Consider the following 11,320-nt stretch of genomic DNA (forward strand, 5'->3'; position numbering starts at 1 on the left):
TTTTCATATGGTAAGTGTGGTAAAATTATAATATATTCATTGATTTAATGTACGCTGATGTGCAAAAGTTATTGTCTTCTTTTAACAGAGTATTTCTATTTGCCTTCCTTAAAACTGAGTTTTCTTACTCTAAAAAAAAAATCAGAAAAATATAAACTGAAGAAACCTTTTCCTTTTGTGTGTAATATGCTCCTAAACATTGATCATTATCTTACTGATAGAGTGGGAGTCCAGAACTATGGAAACAACACCCAAATACACTGAATAAATACTCAATGGGCAATGTGAATATATTCCATTGCACTGAAAACATGATCTTCATCTTCACAACAACCCAGTTTAATGAAATACCAACTAAACGATGTAGAGGAATTGATTTTCTTATATCCATTTCAAATGTCAGTACTGAAATTTAGAAAACTTTAGAAACTTTTCTCAATAAAATGAATGATTTTGCATTAGTATGTCACTTCAGTGATTTGTTTCATAGTTGCTTTTTAAAGTGTGTATAGGTGTGTTTGTGTGAGTGTGTGTGGATGTGTGAAGGGGCAGGGAGAAGGATGGGTTAATAAAACACTTATTTTGTATGTTTTCAACAAACAGTTTAATTTTAAAATATTTTTTGAAATTATAAAATTAGAAAGTATTTCATCATGCATTCATTCATCTCTGAATTTCAAAGAGAACTTTCTCCTGTGTTCCAGAATTTTGCATCCTGCTGAAAATTTAATACACATAAAACTAACAATTCTTCTAAATCCCATATTCTGGATAATAAGAGTTAATATGAAAAAGATTGATGAGAAGAGTTTGTTATTTTAAGTAAGATGTCCAACAAAGACCTTTAAAATGTGATCTAATTCAAGACTTGAGCCTGGTGATGGAGAAGCCGCTAACGGATATGTAAAAAAGGAATTCCAGGTTACGCTGCCTGCCTTGCAAACGCAAGGACCAGAGTTCAATCACCGGTATCGAAAAAAAAAAAGGAATTCCAGGAGCATACCGATTACAATTTAGGAAAAGCAAAGCACTCAGTGTGCCTGGATATAGTAACTAAGGAGTAAACTTGTAGGAAAAGGAGGCACATGGGAGCAGTACATATCATAGTCAGAAATTTGGGAAATATTCTCCAGTGAGAGAAAAAGATTTTGTAACACCATTGAGCTGTGAAGAAAATAAGTGTAAAGCAATTTTTATAAGATTATTCCAATTATGTTGAAGAATGGGTTCTAGGGGAACAGGAGTGGAAACTTGCAAGAGAATTTGGCGGCTCCTCCAAGTGTGATGGAGAGAGGAGATGGTTTAGCAATGAATGTGATGCTACATAATTAGGTTTAGGATATATTTCAGGAATAAAAAGTAAAAGATAATTTCTGATGTTTGAGCTCTTGAACATAATAAAAATGTATTTAAGGATGATTGGATGGCTTTTAATTTGAGTACTTGGTACTATTTATTGACGCGAGGAAGCAGCAAGTGAGGTTTAAAAGTAAAGACATGGGTGGGTCCCAGCAGCTCTGGCGGCGGGAGGAGCGGCAGCGGCCGAGCAGCATAGCTCCTCAAGGCTGCCGTGCGCCGCGGCCCGCAGCTTCCGCACGAACACCCCGCGACCCCAAGATGCCCAAGAGCAAGGTCAGCTCCGCCGAAGGGGCGGCGAAGGAGGAGCCCAAGAGGAGATCGGCGAGGCTGTCTGCTAAACCTGCTCCTTCGAAAGTGGAAACGAAGCCAAAAAAGACAGCGGGAAAGGATAAACCTTCCGACAAAAAAGTGCAAGCAAACAGGAAAAGGGGACCAAAAGGAAAACAGGCTGAAGTGGCCAATCAAGAAACTAAGGAAGATTTACCCACGGAAAACGGAAAAACTGAAAAGGAGGAGAGCGGAGCCTGTGAGGAAACAGAAGAGAAAGAAGCCAGGTCTGATTAAGCACGCACCGCGTCTCATCAGTGCTCCCTGTCTCCCTTCTTGAACAATCCGGAGGAATATTTTTATCAACTGTTTTGTAAATGAAAGTTTTTTAGTAGCTCTAGAAACACTTTTTAAAAGGAGGGAATCCCACCTCATCTCATTTTTTAAGTGTAAATGATTTTTTTTAGAGATGAAATCATTTGCTGGTTGTTTATTTTTTGGTACAACTAGAAAATAGTAGGATATTGAATTATGGCAGGCTTTGACTGTCCTGGGTGTCAGCTTAACATTCCACAGGCCGGGGTTAGTTTTATATCCTGCAGTATAAAACATACTAAATGGTAATTTGGAGTCACAGTTGTGCATTTAATATGTCTTGGATATTTTAAATGACTTCTATTCCCATGTTTTTAGTAGAATTGTTTCCTAAAGAAAACTACTTCCTGATTGTTGCCTTGTCAGAATTGTGTGGGCTCAGTTTGCCTAATTTTGCTAATGTGCTGTGAAAGATCGAAAACTTGAGTATGTAGTGTATATGATAAGAAATTGTGAATTGATGAGACTTAAGTAACACTTCATCAGCATTCAAAGATACTGGTACTTAATCCTTTGATGGAAAATTTGCCTCCGAATTTGAAGCTGGAAAGTCACTGGAATAACTGAAAACTAAACAATACACAGTTTTTTAGATTTTCAGTATGTGTCTTAAAAATTGTGTACAAAGTGAAGTGTCTGTACTGATCCTCAACACAACCAATACAATCTCAAATGTGGAAAAGAAAAATAAAGACAAGGACTTTGAAAATGCTAGGTGTTTATTAGTCATACAAATAGAATGTTAGCAAATCAGTTGAAAATTATGTTGCACACCACACAATGGCGTCTTTTTAAGGATGGAATGCATATACAGAGGCATGTGCCATGTGGCCCGAATAGGATGTCCATCCAGCTTTATGTGAAAAAAGTTTATTATATTCATACATCTTTGATCAACATCTCCTCTTTATGGAAACCCAATTTTATCAGATAGCTGTGGAGCCATTTTCTAAAATTCCAAGTAAGAGGCAGAATTTCCAGTGGGCTTTGGGAATCAAATAATATTTTGGGGGTAATGTTAATGTGGAGGCATAGGAAGAGGGGCAGAGAATAATGAACAGTTGTGTAAAATAGAGTATAGGAGATGGTGGCTCTCGTAGATTGTCTGTGAAGATAATATAATTATTTCCTTCCTTCTTTGTATCTTGGACATCCTTGCAACTTGACTCAAGCAATGGAATGCCTTCCTTTACTTTCATCATCATGGAAATACATCTGAATCTCTCTGCTACAAAAAGAAGATCCATGTTCAGGCCCTGAAGGATGTGCGACCATAAGGAGATAAAGGAACAACCAAACTCCAGATATTTTAGTCACTGTGCCTACAACCACATATGGAAATAAAGTCAGATAGGGCCCCTTATCACATTAAATTGCTAATACCACAAGAAGAGGTAAGCCACATCTCAGGAGGCCTGCTCAGTTCTTGACCCACAGAATCATGAGCAGTAAAATGATTGATTTAAGCTCTAACTTTCGTGTAGTTATTATTATGCAGAAGCCGTAACCGATCCAATAATTGATTCTGAATCATAATAAAGTATTATTTGAGTTATCATGAGATTTGAAATTATCTTTTCTAAAAAAACAAGATAAATATTCCAAGAAATCACTCTATATCATATATTTGTTTATGACATACAGAGTTAAAAAATAGAATGGACCCTTTGACTTATGAATGCAATTCATTCCCAAGGGCTGACTATAACTTAGATTGGTCAGTTGCCTTCAAAACTTCTCTCCTGTATAATTTTAGGCCACACTTTCTTCCAGGCAGATCTCAGTGTCTTTAGAAAGACATTGGCCCAGGATTCCTCAATTAACCACACACAGAAAAGGATGTTGTAATGTTCTTTCCAGATCTCTCGAAGGGTTAAATTGGTGTCTGAGACCATCTAGAAGCATAAGTGGCTGGCATTGGAGTCATAACTCAAGGACTTTCTTAGTAAGTCAAAACTAAAATTCTGGTCGTAGTCCATGTTGTTCATTGGTTAGGGCAATCATAATTCAAGGGTCCACTATATGCTGAAAGTTTTAAAGGATTGAAGAAAAAGAAAGCACAATAAAAGTTAAAACAAGTGACAATGTCTAAGTATTTTAAATCTGCGCCAAAAGACAATATATTAAAATTAGTGCACAAAAGTTTTTGAATAATTGGAGACTATGAATAATGTCTATGCAGATTGAGAAAATAAATTCAAGTTTTGGCTATTTGTAAAGTATTTTGGCTTTCTTAAATGAAGTGAACCCATTGTTACTGTTGAATACATTATTTATCTGTCTATATAAACAGAAAAACTATTCAAAATGACCATCTGCATGTATAATTATAGAGATTATATAAAAAGTGTCAATTTTATGAAAATTTCATTACATAAAAGTAGTACATTTTTGTAATTTAAGCAAGTGGTATGGAGCTAAGTTTTTTGTATGTCTTTTTTTTTTTTTTTTTTTTGTACCGGGGATTGAACTCAGGTCCTTCCGCTTGTGAGGCAGGCACTGGAACCACTGAGCTACATCCCCAGCCGCATTTTGTATGTCATTTTATAAGTCAATATACGTGAGAATTTCTCTTTTTCCCTTTTCTTTATACAAAATAGCTCTTCTCTAAAACTGAAAACAATATTGTTTTCCTACAAAGAATGTTGGACAGGTACTCAGCCCTTGCTTCTTGAAAGGGTGTTGCTTCCCACAATCGGATGACTCCTAAAGCTGCAATTTTTATACGTGATCACATTGTGCATCTTATGGAACAGCAAGATTAAACACAATCACAACTTAATCTTTTGTTATTTTTGTATAGAATCCTAATATGCTATCTCCCAAAAGCCTTTTTAATGTGGGAACTTACACTGAAATGATCAACTAAGCAGAGGGAAGAAATCAATAAGAAATGATGAAAACATAAAATCTAATTTTTCCCCTAGACTTGATGTTCCCAGCATGTTCTCACAATTGGATTTTTATTTTGAACAAAGATCTCAAAGTCTTCATATAGTAAACAACTCTACTGAATAAGAATGGAGGTAAACATTAGTACAATTTTAAAACATCGATTTGATCCTTCTGGCAAAGAAGGAACATCTGACTCACTTCACTGAAGTGCACTAAATTAGGCCACCTGTTAATAAAATACCATTTTTGCTAAGGAAATGGCCACAGAATGAGTTAGGATCTCTTGAAATGTGGTATCTTCAAGATGAACAATATTAGCAAGGTGATTTTTCATTGATCGTCTGTAAATTAAACTGCACGCTAAGCGAACATGGGCATTTGGAGTAATAGGAAAAAGCTGAGGTGATTTTTCCTCTACATAACACCTTTCGTGTTCCTGAACAAAGATATTTTATATAGCACACCTCATATAATTGATAAACATGGTGTACTTTCCACTCTTTCCTATCAGGTTGTGAGTACTTATTTCCCACATGACTGACTCTTCTAGAGCCCAAGTGAAAGACAAACAACTTTCCATAATCACAAACCTTTCTTTTGAACTTTTTTTTTGCTTAAATTCTTTTATTGGTACATTTTAGGTATATAATACATTTACTTTGAGGCCATACTCTTAAGTGAAATAAATAGGACACACGTGTAAATACCAAATGGTTTCTCCAGTGTGAGAAACTGAAAGTGTAAATAAGGATTAAAATGATGAAAATGAAAAATTGATAATTTGAAATAGGAAGAAAAGGCCCGAAAGGGTAGGGGAAGTGGGAGGGGAAGGGGAAAGGAAAGAAAGGAAAGGAAAAATTATGAGAAAAGGAAAAAATGGAAACAAAATCTTTTGAATTTTAAAAAATTTTATTAGCACATGTTTACCGTACATGCAGCTTAGAATCATCTTGAGGAGTGGGTACATGTACATACTACAGTTTGATTCTTTTTAAATCATTTTTCCCTTTTCTTCCCCATTCTTCCTTTCTTCTCTAATTCCCCTATCCCAATTTTCATTCTTATTGGTATTATTCATAGCAGCTCATGTTATGTCACATAATATTTACATTCACTGAGATTATTAGGTTCTTGCATGTTGAATATTTTTATTCTACTTATTTCCCCTTTCCCTCCTCCTTACCCCTTGCCCTTGCTACCTTGGGCCCCTTCCAGGAAATCCATTCCCTTGTCTCCTTCCAACCATCCTTCATTATTGTCTTTGTACTTTGCCTTGCTCATATAAGAGATACCATATGGTATTCAAGCTTGTGTGTCTGGTTTATTTCACTCAATATTATATTTTCCAGGTGCACCCATTTTCCTATTAATGTGTCAAATTTGTCATTCTTTATAGCCCAAAGTATTCTGTTATGTATAGATACCACATTTTCTTTATCCAATCGTCTATTGATGGGTGTACAGGCTGCTTCCAGGATTTAGCTATTAAGAATTGTGCTGCTATAAATATTGGTATGCATGTATAACCTTATGAGAGGTCTTAAAATACTTGATAAATAACAACCAACTAGTCCCAAACCAAAATTAAGGAGAGAAATTATAAAGAAGAGAACAAAAATCGATGGAATCGAAACTTTAAAAAGTACAAAAAATCAATGAATCAATGATCTGGTTCTTTGAAAGAATAAATAAAATAGATAAGGCCTCGGTTAGCCAAACTTATCAAGTGAAAGAGGGGAAAGGTGCACAGAAATGTGATTAGAAATGAAAAAGGTAAAATGACAACAGACACTCTCAAAATCCAGAAGATAGTAACTTCTTTGAAAAACTGTAATCACAGAGCCTTTCTGTTACGAATGGCTCTTCCTGCCAGGACAGAGGTCATTAGAATACAAACTCAACAGCTCCAGTACCAATTGCTCTTATGCATGCATCTAAGTTATCAGTGAAAATGTGCCTGTATTATCAACCAAATGCCACATAAGAATGTTGTAGGGTGAGAGGTTTAGAGTTGACCACATTACTTTGGACACAAATATGTAACTGACATTTGACTGCAGTAAACTATGATATCTTTTCTTATATTCTAAAACAACTTGATCTATTCATCATGGGTTTTACCTGGCCTAATTATATGTTATAATTATCTGATCATCAAATGAACTCATTTTAGTGATAAGTAAAGATATCAACTGGGTATTTTCCTTTTGTGCAAAGCTCATTTACTGATAGAGAAGGAGAAACAGATGGGGGGATGAATTTTATTATTCCTGGTTTTTTGGAAGTAAATACTGATGGCAAACCATCTGATTCAAAAATACATCCTTGGGCTGTGGATGTAGCTCAGTGGTGCCATGCCTGCTGGGGAAGCACAAGGTCCCGAGTTCAATCCCCTGGACCAAAATAATAAAATTTTTTTAAAATATCCTTTTTCTAGTTCACATTGACTCTTCACTTTTTTTTCTAAGTTACCCCAGCACTTCCACTTTAGTAAAAGGTCACAATAACCTTTAAACTCAGCCATATCTTGCACCAATTTGATAATTTTGGGCATCCAGGCCTGGCCCTGATTCTTACATTAAGATTTTACTATTGAGTCTCATAGAGGTGACTATGTCTTAAACACATAGTGGAATGTTTAATTTCAACTCCTTTGAAATATTGTCTATGGATTAATCCTGAGTTCCTTTTCTCTTAAACTACGTTGTGTTGTCCACGCTTTCCTTATCACATTCAAGTCTATTGTCATTGATTTTCCAAACTGCTATCACATAAAATTTCAACAGAATCATTGACATATAATAATTTCTTAGAGATTTCCATCTGATTAGTTCCATACTGGTAATCATTACCCTGAGCTACTCACATGATAATATTATTTAAAAACAATATTCTATAATGCCCTTCATTAACTTTTACACTCCATCCACTTGAGGAACATATTAAGCATTTAAAATATGGCTAATCAATATGTGTTACACCTAAGTGTATAATACACAATGCAGATCCCAGGCTCCTAGGGCAGAGAAGGTGAGCTGGTCCCAGCACCCAGAAGGAAGCTCCCCACCTCCATCCCAGGCTCCTAGGGCAGAGAGGCTGAGCCGGTCCCACAACCCGGAAGGAAGCTCCCCCACTGCCATCACAAGATCCTGGGGCAGAGAAGGTGAGCCGGTCCCAGGACCCAGAAGGAAGCTCCCCTGCTGCCATCCCAAGCTTCTAGGGCAGAGAAGGTGAGCCACCTGGGCGCCAGAAGCAACCCCGCCCCCCCCCACACACCTTGGAAATGAGAAGACACATAAACAAGCCTCAAAAACAGACTTCCAGATCATCTACAGCAACCCCAAAGGGAAATGAGATGGAACAATCAGATACTGAACCACCTGGACTCTGAACTGGCAACAAAAGAGGATCTGGGAAAAATGAAATGAGAAATAATTACTCAGATAACAGCAAAGATTTTGCTCATGGTACAAGACATGATTAATAAATCTAGAGAGGACACAGATAAAAAAATAGAGGCTCTGAGGAACATGATGGAATCCCAACATAGGAAACAAATGGAATCCAAAAAACAGATACAAACAGTTTTCCAAGAGATTAAAAACTCCATCGAAAGTCTGCACAGCAGAATGAACCAATATGAGGATAGAATTTCACATATAGAAGACAAGATTGCAATTAGTGAGGAGAAAAAGAAAAATTGCTTTAGAATTGTAAGGGAACATGAGAAATCAATCCAGGAGCTGCTAGATGATGCAAAGAAGAATAACATAAGACTGATTGGAGTCAATGAAGAAAGAGGAGAGAGTGCAGATGACATAAAAAAACTCTTCACAGAAGTGATGGCAGAAAACTTCTCAAGGAGGGGAAAAGAACTTGACATACAGATAAGTGAGGCATATAGGACTCCAGCTAGCCTTAATCAAAAAGAATCTACACACAAGCATATAATAGTTAGGATTCCAGAAATCCAACAGAAGAATAAAATTCTACAAGCAGTGAGAGAAAAGAAATAAATCACATACAAAGGAAAGCCCATCAGAATCACAGCAGACTTCTCAACACAAGCCCTCAAGGCAAGAAGAGCTTGGAGTGATGTATTTCAAGCTCTAAAGGAAAACAGCCTCCAACCCAGATTGATGTACCCTGCAAAACTATCTTTCAAAATTGATGGAGAAATAAGATACTTTCATGATAAAGAGCACCTCAGGAACTTCATGAATACCAAACCGCCACTCCAAAAAATTTTAGACAGTACCCTAGGAAAAGACAATGAGGATCACAACCCCAGGAAACCCAGCAGAATGAATCCATTGGGCATGACAAATTAAACACAAAGGGGGAGAATCCAACAAAAAGTAAAAGTCATGACAAGGCTTTTAAAACTTTTAACTTCATCTCCCTGAGTGTATAATTCAATCTTATTATTGCACTGATTAGTATTTTTCTGATTCTAGAGTTGCACACCATTTCATGTGCTATACTGGCTATTTATCATCTTCTTCTGTCTACTTTTTAATTGGGCTGTCTATTAATGAGCTCTAATAATTGTTTATATATTCTGGTCATAGGTTATATGCATTGTAAATATGGTCTGTTTAAGGACTACTTTTCATTTTAATGATGTCATTTAAAGTTCTAAATTTTGATAGAATCTCATTTATCATTTTTTTTCTTCCATACATTGTATTTTTTGTATTCTAGGTAGTTCTTGCCTACCCTGAATTCATAAATATTTTCCCTTATAATTTCTTCTTAAAGTTTTATACTTTTAGGCTTTCTTATTTAGGTTCATGGATCCCTTCAAGTTATTTTCATGTATGGAAAAAAAGGGTTGAGGTTAATTTTTTATATACGGATACCAGGTGTTCTAGTGTCCTTTGCTGAAAACACTATATCTTCCTTGGCTCTTGAATTGAGTTTATATTCTATAAAATGCTAATGTGAAATAATCTTTCAAAACTCAGTGGACCATGTAGGTGTGGTTCTATTTCTAGATTCTCTGTTTTATTCAAATGATCTATATGTCTTTCCTTACACCAACACTGCCTTGATAACTGTAGCTTCAGAAGAAGTCTTAAAATTAGGTACTAAACGTCTTCCAACACTGTTTGTGTTTTTGTTTTTGTTTTTAACTTTTCTAGGTCCTTTGTACTCCTAGATTACTTTTAAATTTCAATATCCATTTCTTCATTTATAGCAAGTATATACAGACCTGAACTTTTATATATACCTTGTGCTTTCTAATTCTACTAAATTCAAGTATAAGTTTTAGGGGCTCCTAGAGATTTCTTTGTATTTTCTCTGTAGATGATAATTTCATCTACATATAAAGATTTTTCTTCTGCCGTGCCAATCCTATCCTGGTTGTGCCATTTTATTTCCAGACTATTTTGGTGGGGACTAGGTTTCAAAGTTTAATGGACAGATAAAGAGGAAGCATATCTGCCCTTGTTCCCCACCTTAAGGAGAAAGCATTGTATCTTCTCTATTCATATAAGGTGTTCTCGCTCAAAGTATGGAGTACATATCTTTAATCTGTTGAGAAGTTTCTGTTCTACTTCTAGTCTCCTGATAGCTTTTACCATGAACAGCTGTAGAATTTAGTCCAATACTTTTTCTCCAACTAGTGTCAGGATCATATGGCTTTTTCCTTTCCTCTGTTAAAATGATGACTTTTGGGGGTGGATCTTCCAATGCTGAACCAACACTGCCATCCCTATAACAAAACCACTTTCTACATCCTGCCAGATCTGACTTCTAAGAGTTTGTTTTGTGAAACAAATTTCTATGTTCATACTTTTTTCTTCTATTATCTTTATCCAGTTTTAGGATTAGCACAATGTTAATTTCCTAGAATGAGGGGAGAAGTGTTCCTTCTATTTTCTGCTTTAATTGTTTGATATAATTTATTGGTTAAAATGTTTATGATATAAACATCTGCTGTTGTCATATAGGTAGGTTTTCAAGCTAGGAATATACTTTCTTTAATAGGTGCTGTTCAAATCTTATATTTCCTCCAGAGTTAGTGTCATTAATTTGTCTTCCAAGGTACTTCTTAGAAGTTGTCAAAATTATTTCAATAAAGATTTTTGTAATATGCTTTCTATATCCTTTTAAATTCTGTAAAATCTATGGTAATGTCTCCTAGATCTTAATATTTTAATTATAAAAATGTGTAACTGATATTGTGTAACAGGAAGAAAAGGTCTAAAAGAGCAGGGTAATTGGGAGGGATAGTGGAAGGGAAAAAAGGGAAGGGAAAAATATGAGAAGAGGAAAAAAGTGGAAACAAGGTCTTTGCAAATAGGGAGGGGTGGAGAGGGTGAAGGGAGGGCAAGTGAAGAGGAAAAAAAATAAGAACCAAGGGACTCATGTAATGGTACAAGATCCCAATGATGAATGTAACTGTATTTTATACCTA

At 35.7% G+C, this 11,320-nt stretch overlaps 1 pseudogene; it reads left to right on the forward strand.

The window, feature by feature from the left end:
* Positions 1 to 1,607: 1,607 nt before the first annotated feature.
* Positions 1,608 to 2,394, forward strand: LOC101718527 (non-histone chromosomal protein HMG-14 pseudogene; annotated as a pseudogene).
* The last annotated feature ends 8,926 nt before the right edge of the window (positions 2,395 to 11,320 follow it).

The sequence above is a fragment of the Heterocephalus glaber genome, unplaced genomic scaffold (assembly GCF_053883595.1).
Source record: "Heterocephalus glaber isolate CG9 unplaced genomic scaffold, H.glaber_assembly_v1.0 deba00000901, whole genome shotgun sequence".
Classification (NCBI taxonomy): Eukaryota; Metazoa; Chordata; class Mammalia; order Rodentia; family Bathyergidae; genus Heterocephalus; species Heterocephalus glaber.